This window comes from Gavia stellata, chromosome 3 (assembly GCF_030936135.1).
Source record: "Gavia stellata isolate bGavSte3 chromosome 3, bGavSte3.hap2, whole genome shotgun sequence".
NCBI classification, from domain to species: Eukaryota; Metazoa; Chordata; class Aves; order Gaviiformes; family Gaviidae; genus Gavia; species Gavia stellata.
The window spans coordinates 73,056,458-73,082,739 of record NC_082596.1 but is presented as its reverse complement, the minus strand read 5'-3'; positions in this window follow the sequence as shown (position 1 = coordinate 73,082,739).

Below are 26,282 nucleotides of genomic sequence, written 5' to 3'. Positions count from 1 at the left end.
AAAACACAGCCCCATACTAGCTACTATGAAGAAAGTTAACTCTATCCCAGCCAAAACCAGCACAAGGACTTAGCCATTGACTAGGATTCTTGGCAGGGGTAATACAAGCATAAGCAACCCCAGCTAATAAGAAGGCATTATGGTAGTATTTCCAGTAAAAAAAGTTATTTTTGGCCTAACTACTTTCATTTTCACTTCTCTTCAAAAGACACGACTGTCTCTAGATGTTTTTCCAGATTAAAATTCAGCTCAAAGTTTTCTGAAAAATTCCAGGATAACTTTCCAAGAGTGCTGCTATTTTTCACTGACGCCCACTGTTAGCACTGGAGACATGAATTCATAATTTACTGAGCCCCACATTCCAGCTAGAATGCTCCAAATTCCAAAGCACTAGCATAAAAAGAGCAGCTCTGTGGAAAGGGACCTGGGAGTCCTGGTGGACAAGATGACCATGAGCCACCAATGTGCCCTTGTGGCCAAGAAGGCCAGTGGCATCCTGGGGTGCATCAAGAAGAGTGTGGCTAGCATGGCGAAGGAAGTTATCCTCCTCCTCTACTCTGCCCTGGTGAGGCCACATCTGGAATGCTGTGTCCAGTTCTGGGCTCCCCGATTCAAGAAGGACAGGGAGCTGCTGGAGAGGGTACAGGCAAAGGGCTCCAAAGATGATTAGGGGACTGGAACATCTTTCTTAGGAGGAAAGGCTGAGGGACTTGGGTCTTTTTAGGCTGGAGAAGAGAAGACTGAGGGGGGATCTTATTAATGCTTATAAATACTTAAGGGGTGGGTGCCAGGAGGATGGGGCCAGTCTTTTTTCAGTCATGCCCAGTGACAGGACAAGAGGTAACAGGCATGAACTTGGTCATAGGAAGTTCCACCTAAACACGAGGAGGAACTTCTTTCCTTTGAGGGTGGTAGAGCACAGGAACAAGCTGCCCAGAGAGGTTGTGGAGTCTCCTTCTCTGGAGATATTCAAAACTCACCTGGACACATTCCTGTGCAATCTGCTCTATGTGAACCTGCTCTGGTGGGGGGGTTGGACTAGATGATCTCCAGAGGTCCCTTCCAACCCCTATCATTCTGTGATTCTGTGAAAAATGGTTACTAATATTAACCTTGATAATTGATTCCAAAACAACAATGCTGTACACATGCTAATGGCACAAAGGTCAGGGGATAAGGCAGGAAGAAGCGCAACCTGCAATTCACTTGACTATAGCAAGCTTTCTTAAACTTGGTAGAGTAGGCTATACTGGAATAGTCAGTAGAAGGAAAAAAATGGGTGGATTTTCCTGACAATATTCAGAGTATACCCAAGTCCCAAAGTCAGGGACTTGGTTTCAGTAGGGAACTAGAAATATAGTGATAAAGGTTATCTTCTTTTGGGGGATGAAGGGGTAGATTTATTTATTTTTTAAATCAACTTTTTCTTTTAAGCTGACCTTCACACAGTGGAAGGGCTCATATTACCTGAGAGCTAAGCCAACAGGTCCTTTGACTTCTGGCAGAACATAAGATCTGTTAAGACTAGTAGACAAAGTAAAACAGCCTCCTGATGCTGATAGTAAAAGGCTTGAACACAAATCACTTCCTATAAAATCAAAATATGACAGCTATTCCAGGAAATGGCATGACAGCTATGGATGGTATACACTTATCTCCCCTTCAAGAAACACACCACAGCCTGGGAAGGAGTCAGGAGTACAGTAAGATACTTGGCTACTAAAGTGAGGTTATAAATACTGAGCCTATCAGCATGAAGAACTCCAAACTCAGCCTCACCCCTGGAGCTGTGCTTCTCTTGCTATATGATAAACTTCACAGTATGTCTGCTTGCTGTTCAGCTGCAGGCACCAATGGGTAAGGCAAATCCCTCACCTTCAGTTAAACTTGCTATGGTGCTTGCACTACCCACATTCCCAAGACAGCAATTTCTTCCCAACTTTCTGAACTTCACACGCACTCCTCACAAGCTAAGAGAAGCTTGAAAGAAGCCATAGTGCTGCCCTAGAGACTTGACAAGAGATACAGCTGAAGGAGAATGAGGGGAACACCTACGCCCTCACCTACAATAGTTTTAAAGCTATTCTTTAATCAACAAACATGTAACATAAGTCTTACTCTTGATTAGGTCTAGCCATCACCCAAAGTGAAAAAGCCAGATCCATATTGCTCTTGGGACAACACAGGAACACTAAATTGGAGGTGTATAATATGCACATGCACCAGCACTCAGCTCTTCTCCAAGCACCTTGCAACACATGTGCATGACGCCAACCTGCAGCTTCTCAGTGACAGTAGTTTCACAGAATCACTAAGGTTGGAAAAGACCTGTAAGATCATCAAGTCCAACCATTAACCAACACCACCATGCCCACTAAACCATGTCCCACAATGCCTCATCCACACGTTCCTTGAACACTTCCAATGATGGTGACTCCACCACTTCCCTGGGCAACCTCTTCCAGTGTTTCACCACTCTCTCAGTAAACAAATTTTTCCTAATATCCAGCCTAAACCTCCCCTGGTGCAACTTGAGGCCATTTCCTCTTGTCCTGTCACTAGTCACTTGGGAGAAGAGACCAACACCCACCACTCTGCAACCCCCTTTCAGGTAGTTGTGGAGAGCAATGAGGTCTCCCCTCAGTCTCTTCTTCTGCAGACTGAACAACCCCAGTTCCCTCAGCTGCTCCTCACAAGACTTGTGCTCCAGACCCCTCACCAGCTTCGTTGCCCTTCTCTGGACACACTCCAGCACCTCAATGTCCTTATTGTAGGGAGGGGCCCAAAACTGAACACAGTATTCGAGGTGCGGCCTCACCAGTGCCGAGTACAGGGGCACGATCACCTCCCTACTCCTGCTGGCCACACTATTTCTGATACAGGCCAGGATGCCCTTGGCCTTCTTGGCCACCTGGGCACACTGCTGGCTCATATTCAGCCGGCTGTCAACCAACAACCCCAGGTCCTTTTCCACCAGGCAGCTTTCCAGCCACTCGTCCCCAAGCCTGGAGCGTTGCATGGGGTTGTTGTGACCCAAGTGCAGGACCCGGCACTTGGCCTTGTTGAACGCTATACAGTTGGCCTCGGCCCATCGATCCAGCCTGTCCAGATCCCTCTGCAGAGCCTTCCTACCCTTGAGCAGATCAACACTCCCGCCCAGCTTGGTGTCATCTGCAAACTTGCTGAGGGAGCACTCAATCCCCTCATCCAGATCATCAATAAAGATATTAAACAAGACCAGCCCCAAAACTGAGCCCTGGGGGACACCACTTGTGACCGGCCACCAACTGGATTTCGCTCCATTCACCAGAACTCTCTGGGCTCCACCGTCCAGCCCGTTTTTTACCCAGTGAAGAGTGCACCTGTCTAAGCCACGAGTCGCCAGCTTCTCCAGGAGAATACTGTGGGAAACAGTGTCGAAGGCTTTGCTGAAGTCCAGGTAGACAACATCCACAGCCTTTCCCTCATCCACCAGGCGGGTCACCTGATCATAGAAGGAGATCAGGTTGGTCAAGCAGGACCTGCCTTTCCTGAACCTGTGCTGGCTGGGCCTGATCCCTTAGTTGTCCTGCACGTGCCCTGTGAGCACCCTCAAGATGAACCTCTCCATAATCTTCCCTGGCACCAAGATCACTACTGGCTGACAGGCCTGTAGTTCCCCGGATCCTCCTTCCAGCCCTTCTTGTAGATGGGCGTCATGTGGCAAGCCTCCAGTCATCCGGGACCTCCCCCGTTAACCAGGACTGTTGATAAATGATGGAGAGCGGCTTGGCAAGCTCCTCCGCCAGCTCCCTCAGCACCCTTGGGTGGATGCCATCAGGCCCCATAGACTTGTCAGTGTCCAGGTGGCATAGCAGGTCGTTAACTGCTTCCTCCTGGATCATGGGGAGTTTATTTTGCTTTCTGTCCTTGTCTTCCAGCTCAGGGAGTTGAGTACCCCGAGGATACCTGGTCTGGCTATTAAAGACTGAGGCAAAGAAGGCATTAAGTACCTCAGCCTTTTCCTCATCCTTCGTGACAATGTTCCCTCCCGCATCCAGTAAAGGATGGGTATTAACTTGCTCAAAATTGTAAGTTCTGGATTCACACGTTCACAAGAGAAGCTTTTCTTTCCTGTAATTAAATAAGTACTGCTGAGCCTCATACTGATAAATTAAGGCTCAAAAACATGACCAAGATACATTCTCAACATGCAAAACCAAAAAAAAGGCAAAAGAAAGAACTTGATGTTATTAAAATCTTGTAATTTTTTGCCCAGTGTATTGAGTCCAAGGTTTTAAAATGCTTACAGCCACCAACACTATGGTGACACAGGTTTCCAGTGTAATTGTCATTAAGTCCTTATTCTTTCCAAAGACAAAACCTTACAATAAAGTTTTGATGTTCGAAGATCCCCAAAAATGCGAGGCCTAAAAAAGCATCTCCCCCCCAGCAGTAATATTCCCAGAGTACTAAAATCCATGCCAACCTCAAAAAAAGACAGCTTGCATCACAGATATATAAACTGGTTTAGGATACAACGGCAGTCATATCATGCCAGTAATACTGCATGGCCTATATGAGAAGTCTTACACTGACCAGATGAGCCATTAGCCTAGAGCTCAAAACAATCCTACAAGACCCCCTCAGAAGTAGGGAGGGACTTGGATGACACACCTCTGCTGAGCTTCATGCACAACTGTTTAAGCAATTAAAGTACTCAAGTTAGCTACCTCAGGTGCGTCCATATTGCACTGCTTCCCCAGCATTAGCCACATTCCAGGAAAGTACAGAGCTTCACTAATGTTAGGACACTGAGGACTGCTTACACTGGGCAATAAACTGACGAATTATGTCTTCACACCTCCATTTATTTAGGGAACCATTACAATCCCATCCACATATTGTGTTGCTCTGCCCTTATGTACAATCTGTTTCTAACAAAGCCTCACTTGACAGAATTAGGAATATTTTCTCCCTTAACACAGACTTGCCAAAGAGAGTTAGGGGGGGTCTGCTCGTGCACTCAGAGTTTCTTCAACACTAGTACACCTTCATCCATTGAACAACTCCAATAACCATTTCTGCCCATGAACAAGCTTTAAATAAGCAGCTTCTCTGGTCTATCATTACCTTTTCTTCCATTTCTGTGTGACTCCTCCTCTTCCCCTGTCAAATGATAAGTACTTCTCAGACGTGTTTTTTAAGATGGGCTCAGTATCAAGCAGAACAGAGCAGTGGGACAAGCACACATATTATGAAATATTGCAAAGTCTGCCAAATTCCAGTTCACGGAGGAACTTAACAGAAATTCACCTGAGTAATATAAATTACAGAGGCTTTCACTAGCAAAAGCAATGGAATCAGTGGGTTGTTTTGGGTTTTGGTTGTTGGTTTTTTTTCTCCACTCTTTCAATCTATTCCTGAGAGGGAACCATACCAACTGGGGACATGCTACACAAAGTTGGTAAATATTGTAACAATTAGCTTTGCATACATCTGATTACTTGTGGTGTCTATTTGCCTTGTGGGTACAGAGGAAGCAGTGGAGGATAAACGATAGCTTATTCGTTTCTTCTCATTGCCCTTCTTATCTTTTTCTCTCCGTCTCTCTCTCTCTCTCTCTGTGTTGAGGGCTGCTGAGCAACTGCCCCAGATGTAATGCCAGCATGATTCTATGAATCACACGAACAAAGGGTGTGCAGACAATGTTATGCAGTGGCAATATCAGAGCTGCCTGCTCCCATCTCTCCCACAGGCTATGAATGTATCAATCCTCTAACCTACTTTGCTTTTACTGGTCTGGCAGCTTGTCAGCTGCTTTGCTCTCAGTAGATATTAGAACAACACAGGACTTGTTGAATATTCAGAGAATCACAAAAAAAGGTCTGGGAGCTCACCCAAGCCTATCCCCCTGCCTCAGGGAAGACCAGCTAAACACAAATCATTCATGACAGATTTGTCTCACCTGTTCTTATCAGCCTGCAATAAGGCACTTGCAGCTTTCCTAGGCAACCTAATCCAGCACTGAGCTGTCTTTCTGGCTATTTTTCTCACCTAAGCCTAGAGAAATCTCTCATGCTACAATGTGGTCCCATTACTTCTTGCCCTGCCCACCACAGTCATAGAGAACAGACTGTTCTTTTCCTGTTTCTCATTGTCTTTTTCATATTCGAATCTTCTGACTCAGTTTGCTCCTGAGAGCAAAATCTCTCAGGTCTCCCTTGCTGGTTACGCTCTGGATTCTCCGTATTTTTCTTCGGGCTCTGAGTCCCAAACATAATGCTATACAGAAGACTTAGCAATGCCGACTGTTAAGGTTATTAGTCATGCATTACATGCATCTCTCCTATCTGTGTTTTGCTTGCACGAGTATGAATATCATGATTTGGCAGCAGTAATGAAAAAGATACACTTTTTTAAAAAATGCCCGTGCTTCCCTTATGGGAAATCTGAGGGAAGCAAAAACGTGTTAGAGGATAGGCTACACGTTATATGACCAAAGTTCACAGACTGAAGAAGTAGAGCTTAAACTTAGAAAACAGGGAACATTTTGTTTTGATTTGAGCAGGGTTAGGATAACTTATTACCGCTAATATCTTCTTGTTCTTCAGCAGCTGGAAATAGAGCCAGCATGCTGAGCATCTTCACCTGACATTCCAGTCTGGTCCCTCACTATACCAACTGAGCCCATTTCTGATGCCTCTATTGGTGCTTCTAAAAATGGACAACACAGCATAGTTGTGAAAGCCCAGTGCCAAGTCCCACGCTATGGCAACTTCTTCTCAAGCACGGTCAAAATCTGCATAGTAGTAGCTGGATATGAACAGCTCCTGGTTTCTTAGCTTCTTACAGAGTGCCTACCACCTTGCATAACAACTGTTGGCAGCAGTGAAGTGGCAAGTGGAATATAAGGCACCTTAAGTCACAAAGGAGGGAACTGCAGCAGAGGAAGACCATTTATTACTTCTGGTGCACAGATCATCAAGATTATTTACCAGGGTAAATGAAGAGTCTGTTGAATGTTTTGCCCATTCTGTACCTCCTGATACACAGCACTGCAGGACAGCAGTGGCTGAAACCATGTCAACTAAGACTTAGGTCTTAGAAATAATAAGGAAGTCCAGCTGAACAGTTTATTTACAGAACTGTAACACCTCCACTTGCAGTACCCTCCCTCAGCCAAGCAGAAGGGCTTCCATCATGCCTTTCCTTTCAACCTTCATTAACCAGAGTCTCGTCCCTGCCCCAGACAAGCCCATCTCCTCATTCCCCTACCCTCACACCAAGGGCTCTTCAGGTTTTCCCCTCTTTTCCCAGGGCTGCTTACAACAAGCACCTGCTTCCTCCAGCTGAGCCCTTGGTGGTTCCAGAGACAACTGATGAGCCTGAGGAAAGGCTCTGGAGAGCTATCTGACCTACACTTCTAGAGTTAAGGTTGTCAGCCACTGAATTACCAACCACTCTCCTCCAGCAAATCCCTTCCAAGCCTTGGATCAAAAAATTTTTACCAGGAAACCATTAGATATTAGCCATTCATTGGCAAAAGGCATTTTAGAAACCACAATGCCCACACAAGGATTTGTGGTTTCAGAACAGGGATAGTTCAACTATGTAGTATCCTTCCCCCAACTTTAAGGACCAATTCTGTTCAAAATATCATTTAAAATATAAGCTTTTATAAACTGGGAAGATCACAAAGAGAAACTTATTAGAAGAACAAGTGCATATAAAGCTAGTTTGGATATGTCTATCCAGACTCTAGAAAAGCCTGTACTAGGACTTATAACAGATTAATTTATATGCCATATATTGCACTCTACTTTAGAGCTCATGCTCATTCCCATATATGTGAGCCCCAAACCACCTTTCCTGTCTGTCTGGAAGAATAACAAAACAAACACTTAAGTTTAGGAGCACTGCACTTCCACAGGTCCATTAAGCAAAACTGAAAGTATATGAATAATTTAATGAAGGGCTCACTGGAAAAATTTACATTTTAAATGCTTTTCTGTAACCTCAAAAATTGCACAAACAGAAGAGTTTGCTGCCATTTCCCCAAACTTGAGAGTGCAACTAGCTGACCTGTCCAGACTCCAGTATAATTACCAACTAGGAACCTCTTCACATACAGCCCCCCAATATTTTCAAGTGTCTTTGGCCGCCTTCTTCATTTCCTGTCCTTAACTGTTGTTGTTCACTGTTAAAGAGCAGTTATGGTTTACCATGAAAGCAACTGAATATCAGTGCTATCTGTGAAACGCCTTTACACATTACATACTACTATACATTGCTATTTCCTCCAAAGATAAGGCATCTGTGAACCAAGACACGAATTCCTGTGAAGATAAACTGCTGGATTTTGGGGGGGAATGTGGTTTATGTGTGCACATATACATAGATACATGTATATATGTGTATATACATAGGCAGATACACATACACAATCTATATGTCATAAAAATGTAAATGGGAAAAAGCTAGAAAAATCTATCAAGGAAAGAAGTATCAACTCTTTGAAACACAAAACTGATACTGCTATTAACAGAATGAATATTGGGCCGTAACTAAGACTGGTAACCAAGGGGTTAACAGTCTCTGGTAGTAAGCCACTAAAACATGCACGTGAACTCTTGTCATACTAAATAGTCTATGACTCCTACATGAAATCCCAAGCAAAGAGCACTACATTGGCTTTAACAAAGCTTCCCGATTTCTGTTTTTGGTGAAATGGCTCCAGAGCAAAATCCCTACAGGGAGGAGCCTGGGAGACCTGGCAGGGACGACGGGAAGCCTGGCCTGCAGTCCATTGCTTCCTGCAGTCAACAAGCTTAAAAAACTTGCACAGAAATTACTCAGTTGTTTCAGCAGCTGCTGCTGCTTATAATGTTACAGACCTACAATTAAAGCACACTTTAAAAATACTTTGGGGGGGATGAAATTGGGAAAGAGCCTTCTCAGGCAATGAAAGAAACATGCTGCAGCGAGGGAAGCATTTTGCTCAACCAGAACAGGCCAACACACAAACCTTGCCTGCTCGCCCAGTACAGTTCTGATTTTTGGATATAAGGTTTGAAAATGGATCTTCTAGTTTTCAGCTATTCTTACTTCACCCATATGGCAACAGCATGCACTGGCCTTTATTTTGCCATAGGAGGAGACAAGTTGACATTATTTAAGACATCATTTTCCTACACTGTAGGTACTTAAAAGCACAAAAATAAACAGCCAGACAGAGCTCTAGTGGAGGCAAAGTGGATACAGATTTAAATTTTAAATTATGTTTTATATTGAATCCTGTTTAATAAATTTCTCACTGCAGAAAAACTTTTTACATGAGAAACACTTAAGGGAAGAGGTTTTCAGTACCTGTGCAAGAAGTAAACGATACATAGGATGCAGTTTAGTGGGATCCAAACAATAAAAAAAAAAGATTACAAACATCAAGAGGAGATTATATTTAATTTGAATTGCTGTATGATGAACAAGCTTTCAAGACTTTGAGTCACTCAGAGGCTAGTCTGATATCTTATTTGATCTGATTTAAAAAAGATGTAGTAAAGCACTTCAAAATACTAAACTGCATGAACAGGGCTTCGTAAAATTTTGACATAACAGAAAAGGGTTTCATTGTGCGAGCTTAGTACCTCCAAATCAACATGCCATTCTGAGGTTTTTTAGACAAGTGAAATAAGGAAACATAAAACAGAAAAAAGAAATGGTAAATACTAATACACATCTTTCACACAAATACTGCCTCTTGGACTTCATCACTGTCCACTACAGAAGTGACAGATATTGTTCCGGTTTTAACACATCTGTATAAATGAAGAAAAATTAGGAGTAAAAACCAGTATCAATATTGTTATAACATGGGTCAAGTTTCAGTGATCCTTTCAATTAAATTTTAGCAAACGTTTCTCAGTAACCGAAAAGAATGGTGGCTTTAAGGGCAATTGTAATGGGGCTTTTAAGGTTAGGATTAATTCTAGAGGAGGAGAACTGATTTTCACCCTGTGAAAAATCTTCAGGAAGAAAGCCATTTCCAAACACTTAAGTATATTTATTACTCTCATTTCCACCCTAATTATGCAGATTACTGACTAGAATAAACCAATTCACCGCATATTCTAACAAGGGTGCTGTTATTGGCAACCCACTTCAACTGAAGGGCCTATGCTGGCAGCTTGCCCGCAAATGGCAGTGAACTTGCATAAAAGCCAGAAGATCGCTGCTGTCACCTTCCTAGCACAAGGGCACAGCCTATGAAAGGTACCAGCCTCAGCATACATAGCTTAAGATACAAATCTCTGCGCAACCTGTGGTCCAGGCTTGGCTCGCTGAACACAGGTGTGATCCTCCGATTCATCAAACATAGTAAATGCCAACAGTGAAAGAGCATCCAGTTCTTGTCTGCTGCAAGAGGTGGGCCTTCCTCTCTGGTTGGTCGTTTGGTTCTCAGATCTCAGAACCTTCACTGTATCACTCATGGAAAAGAACTGAAGTGGTTTGGTTTGTGCCTGTGAGAAAACAATAATTAGGCAGCTCAATTCAGAAAAAAATGGATTAAATTCAATTTAGGTGGGATTTGCTGCTTGAGGTAATTATCCCTTCAAGAGCTGAACTGCTGTGCAGTAATGCATTCGAAGGAACCTAGCAGAGAACAGAGAAAGACAAGTTCACATTTCTTTACTAGAATGACTCAAAAAGACTTGAGGTCAGTGACACCTGAAAATAAAGCAAACAACAAAACTGCATAAATATCTTGCACATCTCAACAGCTTCGATCTTAGAGCCTAAAAGTTTTTGCCAATTATGCACTAAGCATAATACCTTCATAAGTCAGCAGGGTAAACAACTAAATAATTCATGTTAACATAAGCAGTGCCCTCTCTGTCACTGGCAATGTTACACAATTGAAAGGAGGCAGGATGGATACTTCTTGAATACACATTGTGATTCTGAGATTCAACCTCAAACAAATCAGGGAAATGGAAAGCCACTTCAAAACTAAATCTCGTAGGAAGTGTTGCTGGCAGAAATTATTTCTACTGTACGACATAGCAATACAGCCAGGGAAAAAGTCAATGAAAATCTACAACTTGTTTGTTCCTGTATGTGGTATGAGAGAAAAAAAAATTGCACATTTAGTACACGTTCCCCTTTGAGAATGATCATTTGAGAAAGCATTAATCAGATCTCTTTCTAATTACATGCAGGCTATCTAATACTTTATGCGAAACTAACACATTCTAAAAGCCAGGCAGTTCAAAAGGACTTGCAAAATTTTAAGTTTGAAACACTGCAATATGAAGTATTGCAAACTAATGTGTTAGTGTGCTGTAAAAAGAAATACAGTGTTCACGAGCTGCAGTATTATAACATAACTGAAACACAAAACAACAGAGATTCAGAGATTGTGAAGTTAGAAAGGGACTGTTACCATGGTCTAGTCTTACTCATGCACTGTTACATGACAAAAATCAACATGTTTTAGGGTACTAAATAACCCCCAGTTTGATGATATGATTGTAAAGGCAATAAATACACATTTTACTATAATTAAAGCAGCAGATATCTGCAGAACTTACTAAATTATAAATAAAAGCTACAATAAACTGAAAATAAAATAACAGATGGTGTATAAGTCATTAAGAAAGCTACCTCCTTAAACTAATGGATTTCACTAAGGATCATCAAAACCAGTGAAGTGGACAGCAAGGCAAAAGCTGATGAAAACGCAATAATAAATCCAGAGTAAAGACTGAGGGCGGAGACCCAGCTCCAATACAATCACCACTGCTTTTGTGTGTGAAAGGATTCACATACAATGAAAAATAGAAAAAAAAAAATTGAAACTGATGGTAAACCCTTCCACACCTTAATCAGAACAGTGTTTTGGAACAAAAGAGGCAGAAGGATGGAGAAATTAGTTGAGAAAGGAATAGCAGAAGCAAAATCCACATTGGCACCTGTTTAGTCACAAACACTATAACGCATAATGCAGATTCCCCATGCAGCCCACACGCTGTTCTGATGATTTGCTGTCATCTAGAAACAGAGGTCCATTTACACAGTCACTACTTGGCTGGTCAAAGACTTCCATCTCCAAGTAAATCAATTCAGCTCCTTTTATTAGTGCTAATGTCTTTTGTCAATAAAGTTGAAGTGTTCCACGTATTAAAAAAAACAACCAAATAAATTTAGGCATGAAGTTAAATTCATCTAAAACAACATTAGTAATGAACAACGTGAAAAACTCAGGGATTATAACTGACATTCACTTGCTTAAGGATGCCTTGGAACTGCTGCGTGTCTTCATTGCGCCTCCTCATACTTCAGAGGATCTTAGGTGTCTCTACTTGGGCACACAGCTTGTGCTGCATGCTAACTGCTGAACTATTAACCAGCTCCTATGTGCATCTTCAAAGTGAAACAGAACTTATTTCTTAGATAACCATCAGACATAGAAAACGTAGAAAGGAATTTCTGTTTAGAAAGTAGCCCAAAAGCCCCCCAAAAGTCACAAAGACAAGTGATAATCCAATGGATTAGTGCACTCTTACTTTTTTCTTGAAAGCAAACCTCAGACTGAACATTAGCATTGGGGATTTCAGCACAGCACAAAAGCCATAATGCTGTACTTTAAGGACTGCTTTGTACTGGCAAACTGAAGTTAATTTTCTCCCCCAGCTGTAAGATGCCCTACTTTGTAATGTGGGTCTTATTAATTGAAGAAGTTGGCTTTGGTCTCTGCTGCCAAAGCAGAATAATTCCAATGCAACATATTTCTCATTCCTGGTGTTTTGTGGAGGTTAGAAACAGGCTTTTAATGTTTATTAAGCAATGAAGAATGACATTACTGAGAGACAGCACTGTGACTGAAATCAGCCCAATTTATGACCTAGCAGCCAGGCTGTTCCAAGTCAGAAATTATCTCTGTTCTTGTCACAGCTGTGAGAGTCTTACAAAGCACAGCACTTCACTCTGCTGAGCCTTTTCTTAACCCATCCTTCCTGGGAGGAAACAGTGAGATCCCTCAAAAAACTGCATTTGGGGAGTAATTCAGCTACTCCTGAGGCAGAAAGAGGGATTCACTCCATCTAACAGACATCTAAGTGTGAGCTCTTTTTAAGCCACCCTTTATAGTCAAAGGAGACAAAAGGCACCTGAAGAAGGAAAGTTATTTCATGCTCAATCTGGTTTCTAAAGCAAATCAGAAGAACACCTCTCTGGAGGTGCCAGTTTCTCTCCAATGACAGTGAATACAGGCTAAGATAGTTAGTCACTCAGCTGAAAATTACACATCTGCCTCTATCTGAAGTCAGAAGATGTTATTACCACCCTAAGTGTCGGGGGGGGGGAACAAAAAACCCATAAAACTTCTGAGAACAATCACTGAATCATGTTACTTTGGAAGATCAGATGGTGGTGGCATCACCCAGAAACAAAGAACCTGAACAGAAGGCTTCCTCCTGCAAGTGCTGCTACTTCACAGCATCTCAAAGATTTCCTTAACAGTTTTTTCCAGCTCTGCCTTAAGGCCTCCACTATGAGGACAGTGGCCAGCTGCTCAGAGCAAATTCTGTTTATTTCATCATGCTGCAACTTAGTTTCACAATGGCTGTTTCTTTCAAAATATTTTTAATGTAAAGTGCTTCAGAGTCCAGGGAAGGAGGAGAACTAAGAATGCTTGGCTGAAAACATTCAAGGCATAACTGGTGCTTTTAAAATAGAAACTTCAACAATGAGGGAAACTGCTCTTTAACTCTTATTCACTAGAGCACAAGTCCAAGCATACTTCAGTCTCAAAGGCAAGACTTGTAACAAAAAAAAATTTTTCCTTAACTTGCACTTTGCTGTAAAGATGATTTCTCTTTTTTCATGATATCCTTTAATGAGTTTCAAAATACTTCCAAACCAGTAACTGATGTAAAGAATGTGCTACATCAGTACTGTATATAATTCCTTTGAAATATTCGTTTTCCTGTTGTCCCTCCACAGCACATTCACTAGTTACCCAAAGTACATGTTACTAGAGCTGCTTAACAGTGCACTGTCCTTCCTCTGCCAAGTTCAACCCAACTGACAGTAAAAAATAAAAAAAATCCAAAACTAAACAACTTCGATTTCACAGAAACAAAGCAGGGTATCTGATGCTAGTAGAGAATCTTGAGATCAAACCATTTCTAATTCTGCCACAATGTTTTAATGGGACTAAGCAGGCCCCCAACAATGTCTACCACATTTTCTCTACCTAGAAAATATTCTTATCTTCTACCTGTACCATGCCCGTTCTTCAGCTAAAAGACTGAAGTAACAAAGCAGATTAAATAGCACTGATAGCTCTCATGATGTTTTCCAGGTGTTTTTAAACCATGCTCCCTACTAGCTTCAGTACTCTGGCAATTACATGAGAATCACATCTCATTTCATGGCTACAGAGGCCTGGAAAATGTGGATTTAAAGCTTGTGCATGTTTGTGAATATAGGAAATTATCATAACCCAAGAGAAACTGGCTAGAGATTTTGATATGCTCACAGCAAAAAAATGAAGTGAGCCGTCTAAAGTCATACCACAAATCAGTACAAAATCCCCAGGGCATCCAGCCAGTGGTCTGCCTAGTGGCTCTCCTGATCCAAAAGGAAAGCTGCTCCAAGACTGGGAACTCAATCTGACTAGTAGTGAGAGCTTGAAATCCCAGTCAAAGGATCAACAGAAAGAGTAGACTCTAAATTGGATGTGTTTTAGGAGGAACACCTTGAAAAAATGATAGACCTGTTCCCCCCGCCACCCCCATCACCTACAGGCCATGTTAAAAATTTTAACACTGCCTTTCAAGATGCTATACCACACACTGAAGTAATTTTACAACACAACTAAGAGCACGCACAACAGTTTTGCTCACAGGTACCTAGATCAATTTATAATTGCTACTGCAAAGAGCATATAGCAGGACACCACAACTATTACAGCTATATCCATGCAAAACAAACAAACAAAAAAAAAGAAAAAAGCTAAAGCAAATTAGGCATAATGTTGTGAAACTGTCGCACTAATAGCAAATGCTCACACTTTAAAGAATCAATGAGAATTGGCTGTTTTTCCCCAAAAGTTCCCTTCTCCTCCCTTATTTTTTTTCCTCCACTGGCTGCATTAAGAACTTTAAAAAAAAAACAACCAGACGGACGATATTCTCCAAGAACCGAATATTAACTATGCATTTCTACAGTGATGCAAAAGCACTTTGTCCTGAGAGTTCTATGTTTAAATAGCTAAACACAGAAATGTGAGAACAGAGCTTCGTACTCCCAGATCTTCCTTTTATTTCTGCTGCAATAATAGCCAGCAAGCACTGCCTAAACAAAATGCGTCTGACAGCCGCTACCTTTTGAGAGGCAGAGTGAAGGCTCAGGAAAGCTGGAAAGAGACACAAAGATCTAAAGATGAGACTATGTTTTGAGCAGTATAAGCTAGCATTAGTAAGAGACGTTCTTCGCAGCTGTAAGCAGCCAAGCTCATTCAGTTCAAGAGTTTTAAAATTCTGCAACTCGCTGGAATTGTAGTTGCCACTGGTTACGTTGCAGTTGTGGCACCATAAAAATCCCCAGTGATCCCCCGCTGTGGCAACAAAGAAAATTATGTTCCCTCGTGTCTTTATTTGATCTCAGAACCCCCCCCTTTTTTTTTTTCAGTAAAGGGAAAGGACAGGCCATACAATACATCTATGAGAGGTAACAGAGGTGGCAGCCTACATGTTATGAAATAGGGGCAAAAGTTTAGAAACACCAACTGTTCGTGGTACAATTTTATTTAGACTGCCACTACACAAAGCTCTTTCTGCCATCACAAACAGCAGTTTATGTACAAGAAAGTAGAAATAAACCCCTCCCTTCAAGCAGAGATTATTGCTACTGGTTGATACTCACTGACAGCAGAAGAGAGAGTTTCATTAGGTCCTGGCATTCCAAAGCAACTGCATAATAAAAATATAAGGTAGACCCTTTCAAATATTCAGGTCACATAAAACATATTTAGAGATTGTGTTTTTTAAAACTAACTTGCTAAATTCCGCAGATTTCTCTGTGATGCAGCAAAGTTCCTGGAATACTTCACTGGCCCAGAAGCCCTACAACTTTAAAACATGAATGTAGCAGGTTTAAGATAGGTATTTGTTGTAACAATTTTGACAATAACCGCACTGTCAAAACAGCTGCTGCAACCAGCCAACATTAGTCCCCAATACACAGCATCAGTATTATCCTTTCATAAACTCAAAAAAGCCAAGGGCTTAGGGACTAGGAAATGAAATTCAATCTCCTACCATCACTTTATTAAATGGCTTCTGAAGTGATCAATGGAACAAGACAAATAAAAACAATTAACCAAACCACTATTTCTGAAAAAGCAACTGACAGGACTGGAGATAATGCTCTCAGCACTTAAAAATTTTTCCTCAACACAAGCACTGGTATCAAATAAGGTTGTTGAGGGCAAAGTCCCCCATGTTACTGCACATAACAAGAAAGGATTTCCAGAAATTATGCAGTGTATTTGAGTGTAAATGTCAGAGGTATCAAGCTGCTAGAAAAAGTCACTCAAAACATGGCTCCTTCTAAAACATCATGAATATTTTGGCTTTTAAATTAATCCACATTGAGTGAAGCCCCTTTAAATACCCTGACTGAACCTACATAAACTCTAAACAGACAAACTGATCCAAGACCACCACAGCCCCAGAACCAACAGCCCTGTCCTACCCCAGATTGATGCACATGCCCCCGATAGTCTAGTGCCAACACTTCAGTTTTAAAGGTCTGTGGCCAGAAACTGACCTGACTGAAAATCAGCATTTTATTTTTTGTTTATTTTCAGTATGGCTATTTTTTCAGCAAGTTCATCTTGTATTTATGAGAGAAACAACTCTCTTTAGCAGGCACTATTGCTGCCAGCTAAATTTCACTGGCAGCCAGACAGGAAACTCCATCAGGTTCCAAAGCAACCACATAAGAAGGATGTTACCCATACCTGTTAAAACTTCATGACTGCTAAGGAGGAGGGTGGGAATAGGCACATACCTTTGACTGAGATGAATTTCACTCTGGAAATTGCCTTTTATTTCCATTTGCTACAAAAAGAGGTGAGAGCGAGCAGCTCAAACGTACACGTTTAACTCTGAAAACCTGCTTTCCCTAGGTTGGCAAATGAACAGACAATGGGGTGGTATGTCTCTTTCCTCATAGTATTCTACTTTGTTCTGCTTCCCAATTACACTTAAGATACTTTTGGGTTGGATCTATCTGTCCCCATCTCTTTTAGGTGCCCACACTGAGCAGAAGTTAAACATGTGACCAATTAAAAGTTAGATAGGCAAGTTTAAGTTGTTCACCCTCACCTCCTTTTAAAGCAAACAGAAAGTCTTCACAAAGAGAAAAAAAACCCCTCAAAATGTATTCAAGCAATAACGTGTTTCTTAAAACAAAGGTTGTCGTAATGCAAAAATGCCCAAGAAACAAAGAAAGATCAAAGTGCCAGATACTACTTGGTTCTGATACATAGGAACTGAAAGTCCTATTTAGACAGGCTGTCTGTGGATGTGAATTGTGATGTAGGCTTTTTTTTTTCCCCACTGGGATGGATGTAAACGAGAAAATGTTTAATAGATTGAGGGACACATTAACACCAAAATAATGAATGTTTGCAGCAGAAATACTCCCCCTAGCTATGGAAAGTAAAATAAAACTGAATTTGGCTTGGTAGCCAAATGATGACTGAGCGAGGTCAGATAAAAACAAGCCGAGTTGAACAGAGTGGTGGATTTACACAGCTCAAACACAGGTCAGGCAGCTAGAACAACTGGAAATTATCAGTATAATTTTCAAAAGCACTTTTGGAGCAGACATAGATTCTTCAGTCATTTGCATGCTCTCATGGCCCGAATATGAAGCAGCAGCTTCAACTAGAGATAGGAGAAGCACAAGCCAAAGATTTTGCCACATCAGATATAATACAGGCAATACATAAGCCAGTCTACTTTTTATTTAGAGTAGGAAGATTTTTTTATGAGATGTGCTTGAGGAATTGCCATAGGACCTGAATTAACCTGGTACTAGAGAGTTTTCAACCAACGTTCCCTCTCCAAGTCTTCCAAGGCAAACTGCAGGGACTCTCTTTAATGTGTTCTTCTGATGTTCCAAAGGAAAGAGAAGCCCCAGAGAACTTAAACTGAGTAAATGTAAGCCTGCACAAGCCAGGGAAATAAATCAGAGAATCTCCTCCTAAAACTTGGAAAATCTCTACAAAACCAAATTGCTGATGACTAGAAATGAGACCAAGACATTAGTTGTGAGTCTGCAGAGCGTTGCATTATCTAGCAAAGACACAGAAACTTTATAAGACAGAGGGATTCCTGGGGGCCTCAGCAACACCGCAGCGTTTACAGTGCTCGAGCAGCAAGGCATACCTTTGGAAACTCAGAGGCATGGTAACATCTCTGATCAAATTTACCCTCAGCTGGCCATAATTAGATTCTCCATCAGAGTGCTGGCTGAGGACAGAAGATGTTGACAAGGAGAAAAACATTTTGGAACATGAGACAGAAAAGCTATACACATCAGTAGTCTGAGGGCTAGATCTGATAAAAGGTTTGGGTGTGCATGGACTAGAGGTTGCAATCTCTAACTTCTAGTGCCTGGCTCCCAAAGTGGGAATGAGAGCAGGATGCAGTTTGACAATGGACTTACAGCAATTTAAGATCACAATGCTGCAAAATGGGCTGCCCCTCTACCACCCTTCCAGAACTCCTCCTCTACACAGTCCTGCATTTGCTATTCCTACCCCATCTCATGAAAGAACTAGTAAACCTGTGACCACAGTCACATAAAAATGCATTCCCACCCCCATCTCTCATTTGATTTCCAATCAAAACAGGGAGACAATGCTACTCCCCACACATCAATATCACTAACCGCACTGATAGAAGGGAGGAAGCAAAAACCTACCAAACCAGAAGTGTCAGGGAACAGCAAGGGCTTACTGCTCTCTAAGCCAAAGGCGACCCCAGCACAGGCAGCGTCCTCACCAACCAGGGTGACAGTCCCACAGCATCGGAACACAGCAGGCAGAGCCAGGTGCTGAACAGGCTCCACTGACAGCCCCAGACATGGTGAGGGAGCAAACCAAGTGCAAGGTCTGTCTAGGTGTCCAGCCAAAAGCAAAAAATGAGGCAGAGAGAGGTCTGCAGCCAGGTAGACCCATGCTATAGCTCAGGACGAGAGTAAAAGCCCGGGCCTGAGGTTAAGTGGAGCTCTTGGGTAGAGGTCCCAGGTGAGGCTGGTCAGGGTAATTAATGCCCAGTGGTGACCTGAAGGCCCTGACAAGATCTTCTACAGCAACATAGTCTGAACACCTGTATTGTATGTAGGTGGCAAGATTTTGGTAGAGGGGGCGCTGCCAGAGTGGCCTCTATGGAAAGAAGGAGCTGCCCTGTGCTGAACACAGCCAGCTCTGCCACGGCCTCACTGCTGGCCAAAGCTGAGCCCATCAGGCACATGAGTGGTGCTGGGAAAACATCAAGCAGGCAGGACAGGAAAAAAAATAAAGGTGAGGAACAACAGGGGGAAGGCCAAGGTCAGAGAAGGAGAGGGAGGAGATGCTCTTTGGTGCTGGAGCAGATACCACGGTGGTCTGTGGAAGAGACCCCGCCAGAGCAGACGTCCACACTGCAGCCTGTAGAGGACCCCACGTCAAAGCAGCTGGATACTTCCTGAAGGAACTAACACCTGTGGAGAGCCCACACTGGAGCACATTTTTCCTAAAGAACTGCAGTCCATGGGAAGACCAATGCTGGAGCCGAGGAACAGCATGAGGAGGAGGGAGCAGCAAAGTGTTATGCATTGAGTGCAACCCCCCCATCCCTCATGCCCCCTGCACTGCTCAGGGTGGAGGGGAGAGGAGTCAGAAATGAATGACTGAAGTTGAACCTGTGAAAAGGGGGGGAAGGTGTTGTTTTAATGTTTTTTGTTTTTCACTAGCCAAATCTGTTTTAATTGGAATAAATTCAAGTAATTTTCCCCAAGTTGAGTCTGTTTTGCCTGTGACTGTAGCTGGTAAGCAGTCTCCCTGTCTTTATCTCAACCCATTAGCTTTCTCGTTCTGTTCTCTCCTCCAACCTGCTGAGGAGGGGCAGTGAGTGAGCAGCTGGGTGGGCATTTGGCTGCCAGCCAATGCTAACCTACCACAACACCAAAAATCAATTGCCTCCTCATCCCGAAATGCTTTCCAAATTTACCAGCCCTCTTCCACAAATCCTACAGTTTCTGCAAAAAGCTAAAAAAGAGCTAGTTTACACATAATGATAAGCAAAATGATTACTCCCTTGGGAAATAGAAATTAAATAAAATAAAATTTAATTAATTGAACAGGATTAAGAGCTGTGAGCAAGTATCTCTCTCTCTTCAACCTAGAGTCCCAAATCCTCTCCTGCAAATGAGATATAGCTACATGTTGAGAAAATAAAAGAACACTGAGCAAGGCTCGCTGTCTTCTTTGGAGAAACAAGAGAGAAAGGTGTCACAGTGGGCTACCTTTAATCACCTCCTTCTTAAAACAGTAAGACAGCAAATAGGAGACCTGAGGTCAATGCTTAACTGAGCCTGATGCGATTCAGATTTCTATTTTCTGCCTCCTGAAGGTATACCTTACCCACTTGCTAAGTATGGTCAAATGAGGGAAACTTTCCAGGTACTCTGGGCCACAGTGCAGAGGACAATGCAATAATCAGCCCATTAAGTCTTGCTGGTGATCACGAGTTCTGCTTCCTTCTCCTGTAAATCACTGAAGCAAACAGAAGCATAGTCCAAAGCACAGAGTTTAGGATTTTTCTCCCAGCTGAATGCCCCAGTCGCTACGGTAACGGTCCCCTTGTGCCCTCTCTCTTTTGATCAAAGACTCTTACATTCTCAGTCATATACTAGCCCTGTTTAAGGGAAAGCAACTTGATTCAGGCTGGGAAAACAGCTTCCACTCAGCACCTTCTCTACTCTAGTAGGAGAGTAACAAAAGTTAAAACTCCTTCAGGCTGAGGAAGGAATTTATCCTGGTCACACACTCTCTCAGTATGTGTTTTAGCCAATTAGGCTGTAATACAAAAGATCTGTAGGTGGACTGTCACACCACTCTCACTGGTTTGGAAAGGATGTGGTCAAATGTGCTTCTTGTGAAAGATTCTCTGTAAGCAGGCATTAACTGAAATCTATTTGATCTGACTAAGCTCCTGAAAGTAGGAAGAATGACTGCCCATTTTCTGAACCTTTATTACACTCAGAGGACCTCAGTGCTAACAGATACAGCTTGGGGAGAGAAAAGTTCAAAAACAACTCTAGGTCCCTGAAACTGCCACATCAATGGGGAGCTACCCGTAGGGAAAGATGCTTAAACTCCTAGCTCTGATGGGCTGTGCTTTTGAAAAGGAATTGACCCTTATGATCCGTGCTTCTCCAGCACTGAACTGTATGATCTTGTTCAGTTTTCAAGCTGAAAAAACACAGCTTAACTTCTTTGACTGGTTTATCAACCAACTTGCTTGCAGCTTTATCCAAGTATAGTAACTGTTTATCAGCTTTCTCATCTGTCATGTACTAACTTTTCTGCCAGGCAGTTTGACTTTCAGTCCTCATTCAGAAATTAAATTACACCACGTGAGCATTCATGATAAGCACTATGCCCACCTGCATGCAGAAAATCCCAGGGTTAAACAAACAGCTCTTCTATTCAAAGGAAAAAGCAAACAATGAAAAATTGGAACGTCCAAATAATGAATCAGGTACTTCAGCAGCAGGCCTGACCCTAGCCTTTCCCTCAACATCTGCAAGTTGCTGCTAGGCCAGCATTAGCAGCTCATTAAAAGACTTTTCTCCTAATTGTATCTCATTGACCAGACTTGAAAGAGTCTAAATAACTGCAGGCAGGCCTGTCCCTTGACACAGAGGAAGCCCACACTTTGTAAGTATTCTACTACCCATCCCAGCAGAAGCAATCACAACTCTGACACTGAGCAAGAAGGCCGTTGTCTGCAGAATGTTCTTAACGATGACAGTATAGGCAGCAGGCTCAAGGTCTTCACAGTAATACCAGTCTCCTCATGCCACCCTCCGCTTTAATCAAAGCCCTTTCACTTCAGCTTATCAACCGCAAAAACACCTTCCTTAGAGACTCGGGCTTTTAAGCATGAAAAATTGACAGTGACTTTTAAATGATTGTCCCTGAATTGTGGAAGAGGTGCATTCCTTTGGTATTTCCAGCAGGTTTTGCCTTCCACAGCTACATTCTCTGCCCATATCCACATAGCAAATCAGGATGAGACCAGGATGCACATCCTTCCCTCCTGCTCCCTGGTATCCCTTGAAGGAACACAGTGGCATAAGCAAGGAAGGAGCCATGTGCACTCCAAGATCTCTCCCCTGATCCCACGCAGGGTGTTTAGGGATCCGTGTTCAACCATACTCACACTGCAGAAGACAGTCCAGGACAGTATGTCTAACATGCCTACTGGCTTTCAAAGCAACTTCATCCCACCACTTCAGCCTGTGGCAGAAGGGGAGAGCTCTCCATTTAGGTGTGTAAGGAAATCCCAGACTTGTGCCAATCTCACCTTCTAATTAAAATAAAGTTTTAACAAGAGTGTCCCAACTATTTAGATCTAGCAGAATGCTCAGGGGTACCTGGCACACTCCCTCTGCTCCCCAGGCTGCTCCTTCATCTGCATTCATCTGGAAATCTTACTTATTCTTGTCCATATTCACCATCAAATCTCAACGCTGAGTTCCCCATATTTTTTCCACCTATGTTTTAAAGGAATGTCACAGCCAAGTCAAAGTTTGCTGAGGCTCTGTTGTCTATGTATTTGTCATGATTTTACTTGGTGTCGTTGCATAAGAATTTAGTTTAAACTAACCAGTAGGTTCACATGTGTCCATGGTCTCACAAACCAAGGCCAAGTTGCTTGTGAACTAAACTGCCAACTCATGATCAGAACTGGAATGATGATGTTACTAGTTCTGCCTCACTCCAGGTTATCTTTTCATGCAACTGCAGTCTACCAGGCACCAATTCAGGAAGTAGTATATGAATATCAAATATAGCAAAAATACCTAGAGAGCCTGGGTACTGTAAACCATGGTGCAGGCACTACAGTGACTGTACACAAAGCCAGCCTGGGTTCAGCAGAGTTTGCCAGTCTCGGCTGTGCGCTGACCCTCTAAGACCTGGGCTATCTCCACAAGCCACAGTGTTGTCTCTGCCCCAGGCTACCTAACTTCTCCACTTTCTAGCAATACCCATTAGCTTACACATGGAGGTGCTGGATGAGGCCCTTAGCTAACATGCAAACCAGACAGCCCACACAGAAAGAATGAAGAGCTCCCTTTTATGTTAGTAGGCAAGCAATTATGGTAACTGAAGAGTTAACCTGGACAGTAACTGACTGAAATTTTAGGTGACTTCCAGACAGTTAAAGAGGAGTATCTTGGCTTTTCGCTTTTTTCCTGGGCTTCCTCTTTTTAATAAATAATTCACTGCTTGGACAGTATTCAGCAGAAATTAGTCTTTAATTAAAATTTAACAAAATACATTCCTTATGCTGGCTGGCTGGACTTCCCTAAACACTCTCATTATCCTTCCTTGGTGGAGTAAACAAGCACAGCTACAATTTTCAGGAGCAATTTAGTATTTTTGCTTTTGCTACTAAAGGCGCCTTCATGTTCATTTCCTAGCTTGGAATCAATGCCTGCACCACGAAGACAATGAGATTTTCCTGTAATAAGGTTAGTTGTGCCTGTGATTAATTACTTTTGGGTCTTAATGACTCTCAGCATGGCGTTTCTTTTCCTCCTGCTTCACTGCTTCGAACATTTGAATTTTTTTTCTTTTCCTTTTCAACTGATGTCAAATATCACTGCTTTGGATCTTAATTTAGGCACTTAATTGTTGAGCTGATTTTGTTCCTTTCTAAGTTGGGACAAGATACTTTTGCACCATTATTATTTCTCTCTCTCTTTTTCTTTCTTTTTTTTTCTATCTTATACCTTTTAAGAAAGAACTTTCTCACTGCAGACATTTTACTAGGGTATTTTCCTACTGGGGGTGGGTTTCTCTTTTTATCACATGTTCTTTTCAGTCGTTCCAAATATATTGTCTCTAATCTAATGTCTGGCATGTCTCAATCCTCTGTTCAAAAAAAGGATTCCAAGCAGAATATTCAGTTTGAATGACATGACTGAAAAATAAAAATGAAAGTTTAATGATCTAGTTATAGCCCATAGCTACCTCAGCTAGGTAATCTTCAGTTCTGCTTTCATGAGCCCAACTGTATTCAGTCATTTGGGCCACAAACTGTTCTTGCTGTCATCTCTTCATTAGTTTAAAAAAAAAAAAGAAATAAGAGGAGGGAAAATAAAAAGCAAGATGTCTGATCGTTGATCTAGAAGAAGCTGTCCTATAGAAGCAGCACATCCAGTCATAAGAAATGACAATGACATGGGGAAGGGGACTTCACATTGATTAGTGTTTATGAGACAAATGAGTTAATTCCTCACTTTTCACCATACTGGCTCTTTTGAATCAGCACAAATGAATGGCTCAGTAGTCCCTGTCCTAGCACGACATGAGTCACTGCATAGATTCACTGCTAGCCAAAATTAAAACAGATGGACCCCATCTCACAAATTAGTTCCTTTTTGTAACCAGCAGCCTCAGAAGACATAGCACACGGACACCCTGACCTGCTTATCATACAGACAGTTGATTTTCATCTTGCAAGGTGGTTATGACTACCTACCAGATTATACTCTGACAAGAAATTGTAATGCAGAGCTGTACACCTACAGGGCTTCTGGCAAGAGTTTGTAATGGGATCATCAGGGAGAATAAAAGCACACAGAAATGGAAAAAGAGGACTTTCTCCCATGTCTAACTGCATATCTTACAAATATCAAGCTATCATTACAGAATCACAGAATCACTAAGGCTGGAAAAGACCTGTAAGATCATCAAGTCCAACCATTAACCAACACCACCATGCCCACTAAACCATGTCCCACAATGCCTCGTCCACACATTCCTTGAACACTTCCAATGATGGTGACTCCACCACTTCCCTGGGCAGCCTGTTCCAGTGTTTCACCACTCTCAGTAAAGAAATTTTTCCTAATATCCAGCCTAAACCTCCCCTGGTGCACCTTGAGGCCACTTCCTCTTGTCCTGTCACTAGTCACTTGGGAGAAGAGACCAACACCCACCTCTCTGCAACCCCCTTTCAGGTAGTTGGAGAGAGCGATAAGGTCTCCCCTCAGTCTCTTCTTCTCCAGACGGAGCAACCCCAGTTCCCTCAGCTGCTCCTCATAAGACTTGTGCTCCAGACCCCTCACCAGCTTCGTTGCCCTTCTCTGGACACGCTCCAGCACCTCAGTGTCCTTCTTGTAGTGAGGGGCCCAAAGCTGAAAACAGGATTCGAGGTGCGGCCTCACCAGAGCCGAGTACAGGGGCACGATCACCTCCCTACTCCTGCTGGCCACACTGTTTCTGATACAGGCCAGGATGCCCTTGGCCTTCTTGGCCACCTGGGCACACTGCTGGCTCATATTCAGCCGGCTGTCAACCAACACCCCCAGGTCCTTTTCTGTGGGCAAGCTTTCCAGCCACTCGTCCCCAAGTCTGGAGCATTACATGGGGTTGTTGTGACGCAAGTGCAGGACCCGGCATTGGCCTTGATGAACCTCATACAATTGGCCTCAGCCCATCGACCCAGCCTGTCCAGATCCCTCTGCAGAGCCTGCCTACCCTCAAGCAGATCAACACTCCCGCCCAACTTGGTGTCATCTGCAAACTTGCTGAGGAAGCACTCGATACCCTTGTCCAGATCATCGATAAATAAACTAAACAAGACCAGCCCAAAACTGAGTCCTGGGGGACACCGAGACAGTTTCGAAGGCTTTGCTAAAGTCCAGGCAGACAACATCCACAGCCTTTCCCTCATCCACCAGGTGGGTCACCTGGTCATAGAAGGAGATCAGGTTGGTCAAGCAGGACCTGCCTTTCCTGAACCCGTGCTGGCTGGGCCTGATCCCTTAGTTGTCCTGCACGTGCCCTGTGAGCACCCTCAAGATGAACCTCTCCATAATCTTCCCTGGCACCAAGATCACGCTGACAGGCCTGTAGTTCCCTGGATCCTCCTTCCAGCCCTTCTTGTAGATGGGCGTCATGTGGCAAGCCTCCAGTCATCCGGGACCTCCCCTGTTAACCAGGA